At 47.0% G+C, this 19,444-nt stretch overlaps 1 protein-coding gene and 1 non-coding gene across 3 annotated transcripts in view; one reads left to right on the forward strand and one right to left on the reverse strand.

Moving 5' to 3' along the window:
• Positions 1-19,444, reverse strand: part of SLCO3A1 (solute carrier organic anion transporter family member 3A1) — a 366,445-nt gene that overhangs the window by 311,868 nt on the left and 35,133 nt on the right. The window lies entirely within an intron of this gene.
• Positions 10,631-10,703, forward strand: TRNAG-CCC (transfer RNA glycine (anticodon CCC)). Its single transcript has one exon. It is a non-coding gene; the product is annotated as a tRNA-Gly (tRNA).

Genomic DNA, 19,444 nt, shown 5'->3' on the forward strand with positions numbered 1-19,444 from the left:
CACATGGGAACAAAAACATCCACTCAGCCACTGGTATCCAGGGAGACAGGCTTTATCAAGATGACAGTCTCAGCATTTGCATCAGCAGAGAAAACTGCTTGCAACAGAGTCTAAAGAGCCAGGAGGCAAGAAACAGTCCAGTTGAAGGCTGTTGGTTGTTTATGGTGATCCAAACAATGTAAAGGGGCTTTCCAGGTGGCGCTAGTGGTAAAGAACCCGCCTGCCAGTGCAGGAGACATGAGAGATGCGGGTTCGACCCCTGGGTCAGGAAGATCCCCTGGAGAAAGAAATGGCAACCTGCTCCAGTATTCTTGCCTGGAGAATCCCATGGACAGAGAAGCCTGGCAGGTTACAGTCCACAGTGTCGCAGAGTGAGATATGACTGAGGCTATTTAGAACAGCACAAAGAAAGTAAAACCCAGGATAAAAGATGAGCAGTCACGTCCAGTTCCTTAATATGTTTGCTTCATTTTGAAAGCAACAACTAATACAGACAAACAATGGCACCCGGTGTGGTAGAAAGTTATTGTGAATTCTTACAACTCTCCAGTGGCCAAGAAGGCAGGCTTCTATTTTCCACAGGAGACTAAGGATCCAAACAGTTACCTATTTTTCCTAGGACCATACAGCTAGAGAGTGGCAGAGGCAGGATTTCCACCCAGGACTGTTTGGCTCCTGAGGCTATGATATCTCCTGGCAGAATCACAGCTGGCATCACAGAGACTTCTCTAAAGACAGTTCTGACAGTCTCTTACAAGATACAGCATATCAGGATGATAGACAGCTTCGTTCACCATGGGCAGAGTGTCCCTCCAGAAGAAGCAGCGCCATGCACCACTTTAAAAATTTTTTTTATTTCTTTTTATTTTGGGGATGCTGGGTTTTTGTTGCTTGGTGTGGGCTTCCTCTGCTCATCAGGCTACTCTTTCTGGCGAACAGAGGCTCTAGACTGGACGGCTTCAGCAGTTGCAACACATGGGCTCAGTAGTTGCAACTTCTGGGCTCGAGAACACAGGCTCAGTAGTTGTGCTTAGCTGCTCCACGGTATGGGGGAATCTTCCAGGACCAGGGATCAAACCCGTGTCCCATGCATTGGCAGGCAGATTCCTATTCACTGCGCCACCAGGAAGGCCCCACTTCTGCCTGGAGTTCTACCCCTGAAGAGTACCTGTGGCCATGCCATGTATTTGACTTTTATTTTATTGGCAGATAAGGGTGCTTTGTGATCATCCGAGCCATCACTCTGACTCCCCACCCAAGAAGCAACATGCTGGTTTACAGAGACATGTGCATACTCAGTTGCTCAGTCAGGTCCGACCCTGTGCAACCTTATGGACTGTAGCCTACCAGGCTGCTCTGTCCATGGGATTCTACAAGCAAGACTGCTGGAATGGGTTGTCACGCCCTTCTCCAGGGGATCTTTCTGACCCAGGAACCGAACCTGCGTCTCTTATGTCTCCTGCATTGGCAGGAGGGTTATTTACCACTAGTACCACCTGGGAAGCCCTTGCAGAGGTGAGAGATGCGTATATTTATGCTGGCAACACTTCTACAAACATAGAAAAAGCTGCTGCTGTAATTCTAGGACTCTAATATGAACCGACGACATTTCATTAAGGACTCTCTCAGACTATGCCTGACCCTTCCTTTTAAGCAGCTATCTCTGGGGTAAGCAGTAATTCCAGAAAGAAAAGAGAAATAAACAGGAAAAATACAAACACTGGAAATGGGGTCAAACCCACACACAGAGGAAGGGGCTTTACTAAATAGCTTCTCACTCAGAAATAAGAAAGGATATTGATCATTTTGAGTGATGTGAGTTGAGATATTTCAATGTCCTCCCCCCACCTAGTTAAAAAAAAAATCTATGTGGGTTCCACAAGGAAGATTTGAATATATTAGAAGTGAAGAACATAATAAAAATGCAAACTACCACGTGATAATGTAATAGCCTATAATGATAAATGTGACAGCACTCGAGAATTCAAAAAAATTCGATCAAAGAAAGCTGGAGTGGAAGCTTGGTGCAATAACCCTAAATGTTTAGACTGGAGGAATTAGGAAAATAGCTTCAATATCTCATACAATATGAAATGGGACAGATTATTAAGAACCACTACAAGCACCATGAATCAATGGTATTGGCTGAGAAACCAGATGGCAAGTCATAGTAATTTTCTCCCAGTCATCAAATGTTAGTTTCATTTACAAAAAGCTTCCATATGAAACCCTGCCTCAATAAAACATTCAGTCCTGGCCCCCGGATGATAAGTATGGTTGAACTAGTCCCTTCTACAAGGGAGTAAGTACATTCATTTCAAAACAGCCCTAAATCCTGCAGCCTGGTAATAGGTTTCACTTATAGGGATGCTCTTCAGTGAAATGTATCAGATTAAACTTCTTGACACTTCCTTTTCCCTTTCCATTAAGAAACGGATCCAGAGCCAGAGGCATCACTTCGGAGTCAAACTTCCCTCTCAGTTCAAACTGATCATCTCATTGTTAATATCTCCGGCAATCAAGTCTCATTTCTCCCACCCAGACATCAAGTTAAAAGCATTGTGGTGATAACACATAATACAAGAGAGTCCCAGGCCTTCTTGCCCACAGGTCATTTTGCTTTAAAGGCTTCTTTTTCATGTAAAATATATCCCTCCTCAAATGTAGTTCTGGAGATTGGATTTGAAAAGCTGCGCCTACACTGCTACAGGCTGTGAAATAATTGTTGAGCAATTTGGTTCCCAAAGGACAAACAAAGGGGCCCCTGGTTCCTCTAGGCACAAAGCAGATTCCCTGGGTCTCTAGAGAGGGCTCCTGGCCACAAGTCCAAGATGCTCCTGTGGACCTAGGAGAATGGATTCCTGCGTGATTCTCACGAGAACTTCCCAGGCACCTGCAACCTGCTCCAAAGACTCACAGGCTCTGGAAGGTCAGAGTTTCATGCCCTTGTGTAGCAGGAAGTCAGCCCTCCCTAGGTAAAGTGGGGCTCAAGCAAAGGGGTCCTGGCAGCATGGGGGAGCCTTTTAGAAATGCACAAGCTCAGACCAACACTTCAGACCAACAAAGTCAGGCTCTGCCTTTTAAGAAGATCCCCAGATGATGTGCACTTTAAAGTCAGAGAAACAGTGCCTCAGGCTCCCTGCTTTATAATCCCCTAACCTACACTTCTTGGCATCACACAGTTTCCTAGCAGCCTCCTGAAGGAGGAAAGGAAGGTGAACTTACAGGGAATACCAGATACTCAGGCTCCCTGTGTGGGTATATGTGGGGTTGTTGTTTGTTGTTGTTTAGTCACTAAGTCATGTCTGACTCTTTTGCAACCCCATGGGCTGTAGACTACCAGTCTCCTCCGTCCATGGGATTTCCCAGGCAGGAATACAGGACTGGGTTGCCATTCCCTTCTTTAGGGGATCTTCCCGACCCAGGGATCAAATCTGGGTCTCCTGCATTGGCAGATGGATTCTTTACCACTGAGCCACCTGGGAAGTAGGTATATTTGGGGAGGAGGGCATATAAAAACTCCGTGACCTTCAAGATCCAATCCACCCAGCAGTATGTTCTGTTGGCCCTGCCTGGGTAGAAGGGTCTGTTGACCCTTCCATCTGCACAGCCCCGTCAGTCCCCTGACTACCACACATCACCACGACCCCTCCCATCACCCACGCACCGCATGACACCTGAGATAAGAGACACTGAATCCAGGAGGCGTTGCTCAGGGTGGTCCTACAGCACTTAGAAAATCCTAACTCAGGACCCTGGCCCACGTGGTCCTGAAAAACTCCACCCTCCCCGCCTCTCCAAGCTCACCAGTGTTCACCGTTTTTTGTGTTTACCGTTCCCATCACACTGGCCTTCCTCCTGTTTTGCAAATAGGCCAAGCACAGCCCCAACTTCAAGACCATTTGCATCTCCCTCTGCCGGAATCCTCTGGCCTCAGATCATGACAAGGCTCACGCCTTCTCACCACACAGGTCTCAGCTCACGTGTTCCCTTCTGACAGAGGTGTTCCTTAAACAAGCACCGCAATTCCCGCCAAGCCAGTCACCACTGCAACACCCTCTTTGTCCTGCTTGTGCTCAAGCACCCTGTGTGAAGGAGAGGAGGCGGTGACAGAGGATAAGATGGCTGGATGGCATCATCGACCCAACAGACGCGAGTTTGAGCAAGCTCCAGGAGCTAGTGGAGGACAGGGAAGCGTGGCGTGCTGCTGTCCATGGGGTCACAAAGAGTTACACACAAATGGGCAACTGAGCAACAACAACCAGCCCCAAATCACCAGAACATCCAACATTGGTTGATTAACATCAAAGATCATCGTAGATTCATGTACAGTTCTACAAAATCCTCCTGAGAGCTAGTGCAAACGCTTTCCAGTCAGTCTTCCCCAGTGATAAAAAAAAAACAACAACAAACAAACAGTGGCCTGTTTATTTGTGTCTTTATCTCCTCTTCCACTAGTACACAAATTCTTGGACAGCCAAGATCTCTCTCTTTGCTGATTGCTAGTGCCCAAAAGAGTAACTAGCATACAGTGGGAACCTAATATTGACTTCATGAATTTATTTCTTGATGGATATGTAGGGCTGGATGAGAAAGTACTGGCCTAAGTGTTCTAGTCCTGTGGTTCTCAATTCTGGCTGCAGATGTCTGAAAAATGCCAAACACTGAAACACAATCTCTGAACACTAGACCGTACAGACGGCTGTGCTGTCCAACATGGTAGCCACTAGCCAAACTCCTGTGGCTGGAAATTTAAATGAAGATTGAATAAAATTGAAAATGCAGGTCCTCAGTCACCATACCCACACGTATAAGTACTCATTATCCAAATGTGGTCAGTGGATGTCCTACTGGACAGCATGGAGTCAAGCATGCTCCCATCACATGGAGCTCTACTGGAGAGCAGTGCTCCAGACTGAATATGAATCTCATTTATCACATGGTTCATTTATGTATTGAATGACACTTATTGAGCCCTTATACTGGAGGAGACTCTTGGGAGTCCCTTGGACAGCAAGGAGATCAAGCCAGTCAATCCTAAAAGAAATCAACCCTGAATATTCATTGGAAGGACCAACACTAAAGCTGAAGCTCCAAGACTTTGGCCACCTGATGAGAAGAGCTGACTCACTGGAAAAGACCCTGATGCTGGGAAAGATGGGAAGCAGGAGGAGAAGGGGACGACAGAGGATGAGATGGTTGGATGGCATCACCAACTTAATGGACATGAGTTTGAGCAAACCTCGGGAGATGGTGGAGGACAGGGAAGCCTGGCATGCTGCAGTCCATGGGGTTGCAAAGGGTTGGACAGGACTGAGCAACTAAACCACAGTGACTACTAGGAAGATAACCATACTAAGTGCTAAAGGTAACAGCACTTAAAGATAATAACAATAATAACAAAAAGTACAACAGAAAATATTTTCATAGTGCTTACTATGTTACAAGTATTATTCTACAAGCTTTACATAGATACATTCATTTCATTTTCATATTGAACAGTCCAGAGAGATTTTAAAAAGTGGCCTATGGTTACATAGCTGGTGAGGAGTCAGAATTTGAATCCAGGCCCTGTTTAATGGACTTTGGCAAAGGTACAGCTGGAGGAGAGACCCTGCACATTTCACAGTGGCGCTAACAGAGCCTTGGGGCTTTGTCGACATCACAGGCAGCGTGGGGCACAGCCAGGTAAGACCTCTGCCTCCATGTGTAAGCTATTCCTACCTCCTCCTGATCTCAGAGGAACGAGGTCCAGCAGACAAGGCGTAGGCTGCACACCTTTAACACCCTCGTGGATAAGGGTGCTCAACATCCAAACTGCCTTACTCACAGGTAAATCCACCTACTCTGTGCCAAGCCTAGGACTCCTGGCAGAGTGGGACGCTGGGCAAGGCCTCTTCAGATACCTTTGGGCTCTGTGAACCTGCAGTCAGCTCTGTTTTGGGGTGCTTTTCTCCAAGACTCACCCAAACCTCTGCTTCCCATGACTGAGTGAAGGAGGCTGGTCCAGGGGGCAGGGCAAGCTCAGGGCTAGATCCACCAAGCTCACTTTCAGACTATCATCTACCTAAATACTAAGACCATGGAGAATCCTCACCAATCCTGGTACCTCACTTGTGAAGTTGAGATGAGCACTTTGTAGGCAGTTGTAGGCTTTAGAAATTACATCCTGGACTTCCCTGGGTGTCCAGTACTTAAGAATCATCTGCCAATGCAGGGGACTTGGGTCTGATCCCTGGTCTGGGAAGAATCCACATGCCAAGGAACAACTAAGCCCGTGTGCCACAGCTACTGAGGCCGTGCTCTGGGGCCCACGGGCCACAACTGCCGAGTGCACGCCCTGCACTACTGAAGCGCTCATGCCCTAGAGCCTGCGCTCCGCAGCGAGAGAAGCCACTGCAATGAGAAGCTCGGGCCCCACAACGAGGAGGAGCTCCTGTTTGCCACAAATAGAGAAAGCCCTCGCAAAGCAACAGAGACCAGTGCAGCAAAAATAGGAAATATATAAAGTAAAAGTGAAGGTGACGTTGCTCCGTTGTGTCAGACTCTTTGCAACCCTATGGACTGTAGCCTACCAGGCTCATCTGTCCATGGGATTTTCCAGGCAAGAACACTGGAGTGGGTTGTCATTTCCTTCTCCAGGGCATCTTCCCGACCCAGGGATCAAACCTGGGTCTCCTGCATTGCAGGCAGATGCTTCACCCTCTGAGCCACCAGAGAAGTCCTATAAAAAGACATTAAATCCTATAAGCATCAAACAGAGCAAAGATTGGCAGGGAGCTTGTCCTTTCACACTAGGACACTGTTGAACAGACTTGCCCAAGGATGACTTAACTATCTAGGGCAGGGGTGGGCACTCTGGTCCGTGGGCCAGATCCCGCCCTCCACCTGTTTTTGTAAGTAGTGTTGCTGGAACACAGCCTTTGTTTAGTCTTTGTGATTGCTTTCCTGCTCCCAGGGCAGAGCCGGAGTTGTGACAACACCAGAGACAGGGGGCCTGCAAAGCCTAAAATATTTGCTGTCTGACTCTACAGATTGGCCAAACCCTGATATCTAGAGGAATACATCTGGGTCTGATTTTGCTATTGACCATACAATGAGGTCAACAGCAAATATTTTAGGCTTTCAAACCGTGGTGTTGGAGAAGACCCTAAAGAGTCCCTTGGGTGGCAAGGAGATCAAACCAGTCAATCCTAAAGGAAATCAACCCTGAATATTCATTGGAAGGACTGATGCTGAAGCTCCAATACTTAGGATACCTGATGCGAAGAGCCGGCTCATTGGAAAAGACCCTGATGCTGGGAAAGATGGAGGGCAGGAGGAGAAGAGGACAACAGAGGATGAGATGGTTGGATGGTATCACTGACTCAATGGTCATAACTTTGAACAAACTCCAGCAGATGGTGAAGGACAGAGAAGCCTGGTATACTGCAGTCCATGGGACTGCAAAGAGTTGGGCATAACTTAGTGACTGAACAACAACATATATTGAGGGTGTGGACACTGTGAAGCTACTTGTTACCTTGAAGATTTCTGGGTAGAAAGAAAAAGTGAACTAGGATGTAGTCACAACAGAAGCCTCAGTTGGCCCTGTGGGCAGTTCTGGAGATAGGATAAGCCTGGAGAGATGCAAGCAGTGGTGAGAGGTCCACAGAGAGACATCCTTATCACCAGAGATAGGGAATTCAAGGCTGAGAAGCCTGTGTCAACAAGTCCCGTTCCTTTTTCACTACTTTACCACCCCATGTCCAGATCCCTCTGTCTTGTTAATTCTTCAAGATGTATTGTCTCTTTGCTTAAAAGGCAGAAAAGCTGCCTGCCTTAGTCACTTCCCTTTAAAAAAAAATAATCGTATTTACTTGTTTATGTTCGGCTCTGCTGGGCCTTCATCGCTGCGCGGGTTTTCCTCTGGCTGTGGTCAGCGGGCTTCTCACTGCAGTGACTTCTCCCTTTGCCAGCACAGGCTCCAGGACACCCCCGGCTGCAGCCCCTGAGGCACGTGGACTTAGTGACTGTGGCTCCCAGGCCCCAGGCGCGACAGCTCAGCTGCTCTGCAGCGCCCGGGCTTAGCTGCTCCTCAGCATGTGGGATCCTCCCGGACCAGGGATCGAACCCACGTCTCCTGCATCGGCAGGTGGATTCCTACCAGTGGATTCCTGCTGATGGTGGGTTCGCTGAACCACCAGCGAAGCCCTTACTTTGGTGGCTTCTTCGAGTCTCTTATTTTCCCTGAGCTCCCGAGCGTACAAAATTAAATCTGCTTTTCTTCCTGTGAGCCTGTTTTATGTCAAGGTAACCATTAGACCAATGACCCACAGGACCTGAGAGAGAAGATGGGGGAACTTTCTCTCCCCTGCGCCCCGAGGGGAGCTGGCAGAGAGACTCTTTGTTGGCAGCAGTCCCAGAAACTGGGGTACCTCAAGGCTGATCTGAATGGTACCTCACCATTCTCTCCACACTTACCTAATCATTCTCTTCTATCCTTTTTTCCCCCCAAAACGCCTACGAACACCCACCTCTTCTAATGTTCCCTGTTTACCAATTCACTGGTTCTCTCATTAGTAAGTATAATATTTGACTCAGGTTCACTCTATAATTACACGAGGAACACACTTTTCACTTTTTCACAATTCTTTTTTGACAGAATGTTCACACAAAGCAGCCACTGTTGTAATATTGTTATAAAAATAAGAATGGAGAAAGAGGTGATTTAAAATGAATGGGAAGTTCACACCCAGTAAGGCTTTCAGGCCTCCATTCCTCATTCCTCAGAGCCATGCTCGTCCATCCAGAACAGAACTGGGGCCCCCATGGGTCAGGACAGCAGGGAGGTCCTTGTCAAACTTCTCAAACCAGGAACTTCCCTGGTGGTCTAGTGGTTAAGACTCTGAGTTTCCACTGAGCGGAGAGGAGGTTCAATTCCTGTTCAGGGAAGTAAGGTCTCGAATGCTTCCCGGTGCAGCCAAAAACAGGTAAGCAAGCCCCAGCAGCTAGCTGGAGGAGGGGTGGGGGAGAGGCTGCCCAGAGCAGAGAACCCTGGAAAGTAACCAAAGGAGAAGGGTTACACATCTGCCTTTGGAGCTGGTATTTGTCAGAGCATTTATCTGGTTCCTGATAAAGGATGGAGGGGGCTTCCCTGGTGGCTCAGGGGTAAGGAATCCGCCTGCCAATGCGGGAGACAGGGGTTTGATCCCTGGGTCGGGAAGATCCGCTGAAGAAGGAGATGGCAGCCCATTCCAGTATTCTTGCCTGGAGAATTCCATGGACAGAGGAGCCTGGTGGACTACAGTCCATGTGGTCACAAAGAATCAGACATGACTGAGCGACTGATCAACAGCAACGGAGGATGGAGAGCAGACAGGATCTCCTGGGGAGTCTACTTGGTCTCTTGGCTTGAAGAAGTAAAAAGGTAGACATAATATCTTGAACACCTCTGCTTTAAGAGGCACAGTGAGAATCAGAATGGTCCAAGTCACACAGAGAAGACCAAAGTCCTAGGCGGGCCACTAGGAGAGCTCTGTGCCTGCTGGTGAGGCTGTGTGTGCAGGCTAAGTCGCTTCAGTCATGTCCGACTCTGTGTGACCCTATGGACTGTGGCCCACAAGGCTCCTCCGTCCATGGAATTGTACAGGCAAGAATACTGGAGTGGGTTGCCACTTCCTCCTCCAGGGGATCTTACTGACCCAGGGATCATAGCCGAATCTCCTACATCTCCTGCGTTGGCAGGTGAGTTCTTTACCACTGAGTCACCGGGGAAGCCCATTATTAATATTAATATAGGCAATTTTTACCTATGGGACAGGATCTGCGTTAACCACTTTTCATAAGTTAATCCTCATACAATCCTGTAAGATTAGTGCTACCACTATTCCGTTCTGCAGATAAGGAAACTGAGGTTCCTTATACCTAAGACCACCTGGTACGAAGTGGACTGGAATCCAGGCAATGTGACCACAAACTCACATTTGTGACTAAACACCCCTGGTGTCTGCTCGGTATGAATCCCAGTGACGTCTGTCATCTGTATTAAGAGGAAGACTGCAATTGAAATGGAGGGAACGGGAAGCGAAGAGCAACAGCGAGTGTAACTATAAAGGCCAAAGACATACACACTGCAGGGGTGATGCCGGAGCAAACATGGACTCAGGAGGTGCACCCTGAGCCACACCCCGGCCAGATGACACGGCCAGCCCCATCTCTGAGCCAGAAGAACTTGGGAGCTTCACCAGACAGGACCGACTTACCATTCGTGAATTCCTGCCAGGCCTGCACTTTGCAGCAGCCAGAGGGCGGGCAGTATTCTTGAATCTTTTAATGAGGCAACCAAACCAAACCACAAACAAGGGCATAATTAAAGCTCTTTCACTTTTGTTTAAAAGTATCTGAAACCGGCCAAGCACAGATCCCTGCAGACAGTGGTAAAGACAGCAAAGCTGCATGTCTAGAAGTTGATTTGGCCTTGTCTTGTCTCAGCTGGAATCCTATGTGGAAAGGGGAAGAGAGTTCATTACCCATGGAGGGCAAGGCCTGGGCAAGGTGCTCTCCACAAACATCCCGTCATTAAATCCTGACATGCACTGTGTGGCAAAGGTATTACTAAATTCAATATCAAGATACAGAAGGAGGGACTTCCCTGGTGGTCCAGTGGCTAGGACTCCGCACTCCCAATGCAGAGAGTCTGGGTTCAATCCCTGGTCAGGGAACTAGATCCCACACGCCATGATTAAGAGTTCACATGTTGCAACTAACAGCTTTCCTGTCGCAACCAAGAGATCATGCATGCTATAACTAAAGACCCCACATGCCACTGCAACTAAGACCCAGTGTGGCCAAATACATTTTTAAAATAAATAAAACATTTTTTTAAAGAAGATACAGGAGGAGAGATTCAGAGAGGTTAGGGAACCTGTCCAGAGCACACAGCCAGCACAGCAGAGTGATATTGTAAACCTCAGCAGTCATATCCAGCCTGGGTTCATTGAACAGCAGGGCTACTTTAACCATCTTTCATCGTAAAGACAATCAGAAGACAGGGAGAGGCGGCGGGCCCTTCAAAGTTCCTTGGATTGAAATCTGTCTTATTTGTACTGACACAAAGTAGCAAATCACCTCTGCAGCACAACCCAACAACTCCAGACCCAGCTGGGCTCTGAACGGCCGAAGCTGCCAGGCCCTCCCGGGATGCCCAAATAAGAACAGGCATTGTTTGGTACCAGCTGCTGCGGGGCCCCCCGTCCACACAGGCGGTACCATGACACTCAATGGGGTGGGTACTGGCGAGGGGTACAGGCTTGGCGGCTGCAGTGCCTCAGCCAGCGGGCTGAGGGGATCTTAAAAAGCTCTAGGGTTGCAGCTGGGGGAATTGAGTGGGCCGGGGTGCCTGGGCATCCCTACCCCACAGTCAGGAAAGGGCTGGAGCCGTCCTGCACAAACTTGGGCCAACTCTGGGAAATGGTGATGGACAGGGAAACCTGGCATGCTGCAGTCGATGGGGTCGCAAGGAGTCGGACACAACCAGGAGACAGAACAACAACATCCTGAACTCATAGGAAAAGGGTCCAGGGAGGGAAGAGGGGAAAGGTTGACAATACTCTACATGAGAAAAGGAAAAGTACTGACCAAAGTTAAGTATCATCGGTCTATTCACATGTCCTGTATCAACTCTGCAACTGAAGGCATTTCTAATACACCCATCCATGATCCAGGGCTAAGGAATAGATGCTTGACAGTGACAATGACGCCTGCTGTTCACGAACCTTAGTCTCCCCGAGCTTTCTCATAAAAGGCCATAAAAGCCGGCACAGATTCCACTGGGAGAGTGAGTCTTGGCCACTGCACGGATGCGTGCAGGAAATTAACTCCCACTCCCTCTCCCCGTCAATTGCATTGTCTGCGGTAAGCAGAATCCTTTGACCTCCAAGCTTTGGGTTCTGAATGATAATATATCAATTGTGGGATTAGAAATGGAGGCTGTAAGGTACTTGTCAGCACCTGCCATCCTGCGGGAGCTCATTAAACACCCATTATCCCTCATCTTCAGGATTTTTAAAGAGAATCAACAAAGGGCCATCACATCACACCCTAACTCTTGTCTAGAGTTACGCTGGACCACTCAGATTGATGGAGTCAGCGTGAGGTCCTGAGAACAAAGCCGCAAAGATCAGGACATTGAATGTGTTCCCGCACTGAGGTGACTTAGCAGTCAGCAGCCACAGAAACAGGGTCACCTGATAGAAACAACCCTGATGCCAGCAGCCTGGCTTTTACATTTCTCTTTGGACAGGCAAAGCATAAAGAGGCAAGTCACCAGGTCCAAGTTCCTACTCACGCAGGGCCCCAGGCAGGAGATGCTGGGAGGACTTCACACACTTGCCCTTCCTCCAAGGTCTCATGCTAAGCATCACTAGAAGACCACGGTTCTGGGCCCAGCTGCCCAGCACAGAAGGGGTCCCTTTTCCTGTAACATGAGTTCAGACACTGGATGCTGAAAGGAAGAGGCACCTTCCCAGCTATTACCCTCTGTCAGAGCCAGGGCTGCGTGGAGAAGGGCAATCTGTCCTTGAGTGTCCTGTGTCTCCTCACAGGAGCTTCCGAAGCTCCTGACCTCTGAGCTCACCCACAGAGTGAGCACTGCAATGGTAGAAAACACACAGCCAGGGCACTTGTGGTCCATGGCGAAGAGTCTGCACTCCCAGCGCAGGGGTCCAGGTTCGATCACTGGTCACAGGCATCAACTAAAAGTTGGCAAGCTGCAACTCGGACCCACCCAGCACAGCCAAGGAAAGAAATAAATATTTAAGAAATCAATAAATACATAGCCGGATCTGCGACTGGCTAGTGATGTAGGGAGGGGCAAGGAAGACTACCACCTCAGCTCCATGTGGACCATCTGAGCAGCTGCCCAGAGCAGAGGGGAGACTCAATGCCCCCTGAGCTGATGGCAGCATCAGCCCCTTCCTTCCTGGGCCCACATGAGATGGATAGGCTTTTTCCAACTAAATGAACAAGAATCAGATACCTTGCACGACTGTACTTTTTCTCAGGAATCCTTCCTGATGCACTGGGAAAGGACCTCTGACTCTATACTCCTAGAATTCAGGTGAGTTTGCCAGGAGGGCTCCAGCCATGGAACCCAAGCCGCTAGGACAGGCCCTGATGAGCTAAATCTCAGTGCAGCTCTGTTTCCTCAGCTCTCAAAGGATAATGGTATTATGAGAATTAAATAACAGATGAAAAATACGTAGCACAGGGCCTGTCATGGAGCAGGCATTCCCAAAATGTTTGCTTTGAACCAACAATTCCGATGATTTCAAAAAGGAAATGTCAAAATTAGAAGGGGAATTTAATTATTCAGGCTTCCTAGAAAGGATGCAAATTTGAAAATCACTTAAACTCTGTTTAATATGAGAAAATGAACGTTTCACAGTGATTTCCAATGTTAGTGATTCGCAGGATCTCCACTGAAGACATTAATAATGGTTTCGCTATTTTAGAGCAATACTTTATTATTGAACAGGAAAGGCTCAGGAGTCAGAATTCTGCTTTTGGTGCTGAGCGCTGCCACAGTCAAGCTGAATGACACTGAGAAAGTTTCCTAATCTCTCAGGACCTCAGAACCAGCTATGAAAGGAGGACAACAGTTATACTGTTTCAGAGGGTTTCGAGAAGATGAAAGAAGTTAAAGCTTATAAAAACCCTAAAACAGGGTTAGATACTTTCGCAATTCCTATCATTCTTTTCTCAAAATTTAGGTTATTGAAGTATAGTGGATTCACAATGCTGGGTTAATTACTGCTGTACATCAAAGTGACTCAGTCACACAGATACATGCATTCCTGTTCATATTATTTCCTATGGCGGTTTCTCATAGGACGCTGAATATAGTTCCCTGCGCTATACAGTAGCGCACTGTTCACCTATTGTGAACAATTGTTCACATTGCTCCCTCGTTGCTCACCTATCCTATGTGTAACAGTTTGTCTCTAATCTCTAATCCCACCCCTCCTTCCCACAACAGCCCCCCTTTGGAAACCGTAAGTCTGTGTCTGTGAGCTTGTTTCATAGGCAAGTTCATTTGGGTCATATTTTGGATTCCACGCGTAAGTGATATCATACGGTATTTGTCCTCTTCTTTCCAAGTTACTTCACTTAAGATGGTATGCTGCCACCAAGTGGCATTACTTCATTGCTTTTTTATGGCTGAGTAATATTCCATTGCTATATGTACCACATCTCCTTCATCCATTTATCTGTTGGTGGACATTTAGGTTGCCTCCATTTCTTGGCTATTGTAAATAATACTATGGTGAACACTGGGGTACATGAATCCTTTCAAATTATAGTTTTGTCCAGCTATATTCCCAGAAGTGGGATTGCTGTATCATACGGTAGTTCTATTTTTAGTTTTCTGAGGAACCTCCATACTGTTCTCCATAGTGGCTGCACCAATTTACATTCCCACCAACAGTGAAGGAGGTTCCCTTTTCTCCACACCATCTCGAGCATTTGTTATTTGTAGATTTTTTTTTTAAATGATGGCCATTCTAATTGGTTTAAGATGGTACCTCATTGTAGCTTTGATTTTCTTTTCTCTAATTATTCTTATCATTCTTTGGACCACTATTTTGGTCATTCACGTGACTTTATATGGTGATATGGTGACCAATCTTTCCACTCTGTGCAAAATTTCTGTGGATGTATTAACTGGAGGATTAAGTGGACAATAACTAAAAAGCATCTAGCACATGGTGTAGAATCACATGGCTGCAACATGATACGTGAAGATGCTGCACTCAGAGATAAGACCAATACGATTCTGTTTGGAAAATATTCAGAACCAAAATTTCTACACACAAATCAGCCAAGCACATGAAATAATTAAATAGAAGAGTATGAATAATGTACGAAAGTACTGCCTTAGTACTTAAGAGACATAAATTGGAATTTATAGCCAACTTGGAATTTATAGCCAACAGCAACTTGAAGGGTACATAATGACATAAAATAATTGCAAATAACTGCAAAGAGAAATCCCTGTAGAAATGACGGCTATGTGTAAGGAAATGCAAGGAATGTTAAACATGTGGCAGATTCTAAATTTCCCAGCAAAGGGACTTTTCTAGTGGTCCAGTATTTAGGACTCTGAATTTCCACTGTAGAGAAATGTTACCTATTATTAAAATTACTTCCCTCAGGGAAGTAATGCTGCACGGTCTGGGGGGGGAAAAAAATTCCGAAAGAAATATCCCAACAAGGCCAAAGCCTGGTCGTCCCATATCGTCCATGAGTTCCAGTATTAGAGCAAGAAGGCCAGGCAGAGACTGCGTGGTTCTGATCCCAAACAGGCGTGTCTTTTACTGAGAAGCCTGGGGTTTCTGACATTCCCCCTGGTGCCTCAGCTGATGGAGTGAAAAAGCAAACCAGAAAGAGAGAATTCCGGGGTCTCAGAACCAAGTTTCTCTTTTTACTCTCAAGACGAGAATATGTCTCAAGGCAAACAACCCTGGCACCGGTGAAAGTGAAAGTCAGCCCATTTACTGCTAGCTGTTAAAAAAAAAAAAAAAAGTAGAGTGTGTGGAGGAAAGAGGGAGCTATTTTGTTACCCACCACCCTCACAGCATCTTGGCAACCTGCAGATCAAAACAAGCTAATAGAGAGGTCTGTAATGTGAACAGTTGGAGCCCCTGGATCTTTCCCAAGACCTTGCTACTTGGCCGTTTCCAGCGGCAGGCGCTGGTCCGGGCCACACTGCGACTGGCGGCCCATCTACCATCCTTGACTCGCCGGGCGTGGGGAGTACAGCCCAACCAACTTCTTTTCTTCCGTTAAGATAGCAAAAGGGATGATTCATGGTACACATGTTACATCCAGCCACAACTGAGTACAGAACTAGCTCAGACCGCCACAGGTTCAGGGCCAAGGATCCAAAGGAGCCACTCTGATAATGAGCAAGGCGGGTCTCGAGGGCTGGGGCAACCAGAATGGGCATATATGTTCCAGACCCATTGTGACAAGTTCTAGACAGTAGGCGTGCCATCCAACAATTTGTACAGAGTTCCTAGCCTCTGGCTAGTCCTAATCCCTTGTTTCTGCCTCTGTGGCCTCCATGGTTTACACATTTACTTGCATCTCTGCCTCATCTTTCTTTTGTGCTTCAGCCTGTGCATTCATTTCTTCCTCTACTTCACTCTCAGGGCATGGAGGTTTCTCAGAAGATGATGCTCAGGTCAAGAGCCCAACCGACTTCTTAAAGAACAAGGTGGTATTGAGGCTCATCAGGATACCAGTTGCCACCTAACTGCAAAGAAAACTCCAGTTCTTTCTAGTCCATAATTGACTGGCTCTGATGGGATTATACCTTTTGAACATGTTCTGTAAAACCAGAGTGGGGCTGAAAAGTCATGTACAGTGGCTGTGGGAGTGGAGGGTGGAAACCCCGCCATCCATCCCTTATTAGTTAAATTTCACTTCTCCCTTCTTGATTATTCATTCATTCATTTAGCAAATATTTACCAAACACCGCCACATGCTCAACCCTGAGGTGGGAGCTGAGAACACAAAGATAAGCAAATACTCGGCTTCAACAATACATTATTTAAAGAGTGTGATTGGTTTGTCCTCAGTTCCACTCAGCAGAGGCACGTCCTGAACTTGTGCTTGAGAAGGGAGATGTGACCTTCCAGTCCTCCCGCTAAGCATTTGTCCTCATATGTCCTCTGTTAGTACATGCATCTCTCTGATGCTAAGTGTGATTGTGGGCTAAGCATTTTTCACACTGCACAACCCCTAAATGTATTACTCACCTTCTAGACAGCTGAGGAGCATCCTTGGGTAATCCTCCAGCACACACAAGGTTGCTGTCCCAGGCTGCTTGAGAACCAAACTCCCCAGCAAGAAGCAACTGTACTTCAAGGCACGAATCTTAAGGGGTTTGTGTTATAATGGGGTCAATGGCAAAGCAGGCCTCAGGACAAGGTCACCTGACCTGGGGGAAGCAGTGGGGAAGGGGATGGAAGGGAGCGGCAGGGTTACCCCACTCAAGCATGATATCCCAGGTTAATATTAGAAGATGACGGCAAGATTTCCAGGCAAAGAAGTCACGGTGCTTGGCACTTCCATGGCAGTCCAGGGGTTAAGACTTTGCCTTTCAGGGCTTCCTTGGTGGTTCAGTGGTAAAGAATCTGCCTGCCAATGCAGGAGACAGGGGTTCAATCCCTGATCTGGGAAGATCCCACATGCCACTGCTGAAGCCTGTGCATCTGGAGCCTGGGCTCTGCAGCAAGAGAGACCACTGCCACGAGAAGCCAGCGCACCGGAACTAGAGAGCTGCCCCCATTCGCCAAAGCTAGAGAAAGCCTGCACACAGCAACAAAGACCCAGCACAACCAAAATAAACAAATAAATAAAATTTAAAAAAAAAAAAAAGGGAGAGCGATTTCACCTTCCAATGCAGGGGGTTCCATCCCCGGTCAGGGAACTAAGATCCCACATGCCTCAGGGCCAAAAAACAAAAAATGAAACAGAAGCAATATTGTAACAAATTCAATAAAGTCTTTTAAAATGGCCCATATTAAAAAAAAAAGAATCATGAAAGAAATCATGGCGCTTATGCTATGAAAACCATCTCCTGACATCTGGGTTAAAGGCCAAAGGCCACGTCTGTTTCCCTGTGGGCCATTTCTACATGCCTCTTATTTCCCAGGGGGCTTGCTTCCACTGCTTAGTTCTAAAAGCTAGAGAGCTGAATCTCTGACCAATAGTCGTTGGTATTAAAAGCTTCCGATACGCCATGTTTCTCTAAATGGCTTTCAAACCTTCAATCCCAGTGCTAAAAAACCCGTCCTTTCTTTAGGTCAATAGCTTAAACTTGATGAGGACACGGGGAGACCCTGCTGGTTGTATAAAACGCAGGGTAAATAAAAAGTCTTTTTTTTTTTTTTTTTTAAATTTTATTTTATTAGTTGGAGGCCAATTACTTCACAACATTGCAATGGGTTTTGTCATACATTGACATGAATCAGCCATGGATTTACACGTATTCCCCATCCCGATCCCCCCTCCCACCTCCCTCTCCACCCGACTCCTCTGGGTCCTCCCAGTGCACCAGGCCCGAGCACTTGTCTCATGCATCCCACCTGGGCTAGTGATCTGATTCACCATAGATAATATACATGCTGTTCTTTTGAAACATCCCACCCTCACCTTCTCCCACAGAGTTCAAAAGTCTGTTCTGTACTTCTGTGTTTCTTTTTCTGTTTTGCATATAGGGTCATCGTTACCATCTTTCTAAATTCCGTGTATATGTGTTAGTATGCTGTAATGTTCTTTATCTTTCTGGCTTACTTCACTCTGTATAATGGGCTCCAGTCTCGTCCATCTCATTAGAACTGATTCAAATGAATTCTTTTTAACGGCTGAGTAATATTCCATGGTGTATATGTACCACAGCTTCCTTATCCATTCATCTGCGGATGGGCATCTAGGCTGCTTCCATGTCCTGGCTATTGTAAACAGTGCTGCGATGAACATTGGGGTGCACGTGTCTCTTTCAGATCTGGTTTCCTCGGTGTGTATGCCCAGAAGAAAGTCTTTAAATGAGAAAAGCAATGTCAGATCTCTGGGTCTGTTATTCCGGCTGCTTCCCATGAATCTCAATACAGAAACATGGGTGTATGGATGGTACTCCAAGGATGATTTTGGTGTTTAAATTCCGTCATGTGGCCCCAGTCCTAGGGCATAGCTTGGAAAAGGCCAAGTGGAACACTTCGCAAATGAAAATCAATGAGACCAAGAAAACAATTTCCTCTGTGACCTGTCTCAGAACAAGAATTTAGGTTTTCATCTTCTGCACAAAGGGATCAGGGGACCAAGCAGGCTGAGTGGTTGGTATTACAGTTTCTTTGATCAGAAAAAATACCTGTTTCCACCAATGCTGGGAGAAGGATGCAGATGATTAAACGCAGGTCTTAGAACATCGGGTGCTTCTGCTTCCCTCTGCAGGGGAAACAACTATTAAATATAAGAATATCAAGCTCCCCAACATGTGGCCTGGCCAGCCCGCTCTGCTGGGTCTCCACAGCTTCTCTCAAGTGCATTCCTTCCTTCTATGCTATATTAAGTTGCTTCAGTCATGTTGGACTCTTCTCAACCCCAGGGCCTGTAGCCCACCAGGCTCCTCTGTCTATGGATTCTCCAGGCAAGAACACTGGAGTAGGTTGCCATACCCTCCCCTAGGAGATCTTCCTGACCCAGGGATTGAACTCCCTTATGTTTCCTGCATTGGCAGGCAGGTTCTTTACCACTAGCACCCCCTGAGAAGCCCCTTCCTTTCTTTTATTAATAAATAACCTGGGCCTTACGCTCCAGTACTTTGGCCACCTGATGCAAAGAGCTGACTCACTGGAAAAGACCCTGATGCTGGGAAAGATTGAGGGTAGAAGGAGAA

Source organism: Muntiacus reevesi, chromosome 15 (assembly GCF_963930625.1).
Source record: "Muntiacus reevesi chromosome 15, mMunRee1.1, whole genome shotgun sequence".
Lineage (NCBI taxonomy): Eukaryota > Metazoa > Chordata > Mammalia > Artiodactyla > Cervidae > Muntiacus > Muntiacus reevesi.